Below are 873 nucleotides of genomic sequence, written 5' to 3' on the forward strand. Positions count from 1 at the left end.
TCCCAACAATTATTGTTATGAGTTTATATGAAAGTGACAGTAACAGGAATGGCATCTGTCTCAATTTGGATAGGGTTGGTGCTGTAGCAGATCTCTTCTACAAAATTATGTTCATCTGCAGATACAAATAAAATTTAATTAACCATTCTGTATCCAATAAAACGTATTTCTGACTTAAATTACTTTACTTAAAAAGTTTGATATTTATAAAGAATTTTGTCAGAAAGGATTTGAATGAACATAGCAAATAAAGTCCGAGCGGTTAGCCGATTGGCTATACGCTTCATAACCATATGCCTGGGAAAGGAGTGTCCTGGGTTCGATTCCCGTCGCTGACATGAGTAGCTTAAGGATCTGCCGTAGCCAAGTTAGCCGGTCTTGGGCGTGTACAGTAGGGTTTTCTCCCCAGTTTATCTCGGATTTTTGATGCCGCAAACCAGCCTTGAGAACTCAAAACCACTACGGACATAGGATACACCAGGGTGTAGGGCTCACCACCTTATCTTGTGAACGGTTTGAGATCCAATATGTTTACACAAGGCCGTTGCTAATAGAACAAACTTTTATTATTTAGTATATTTTGTCTGCGAAAACTTTAATCAATAGAATTGTAAGAAGCGAAAAACACTTTGTGTTAAACATAACTGTTTCGTTTATTCAATAGGTTGAAAATTCCGACTTTTTTTGTGTGTTCTTCCTTGTGATCTACCGAGCACTTCCTAATAATTTAATGTGTTGAATGCTTGCAATATATCTAGCTTATTACGTCAGAAATAAGTAAGGGAACCAGCTCTGAATATTTCACACGCTCATCGAACAACTGGATTTCAGACTGTATCAAATTACCTTCCAAATTAAAAAGAAATCGACAAG

This window comes from Typopeltis vanoorti, chromosome 14, assembly GCF_054136105.1.
Source record: "Typopeltis vanoorti isolate ZY-2024b chromosome 14, IOZ_Tvanoo_1.0, whole genome shotgun sequence".
Taxonomy (NCBI): domain Eukaryota; kingdom Metazoa; phylum Arthropoda; class Arachnida; order Uropygi; family Thelyphonidae; genus Typopeltis; species Typopeltis vanoorti.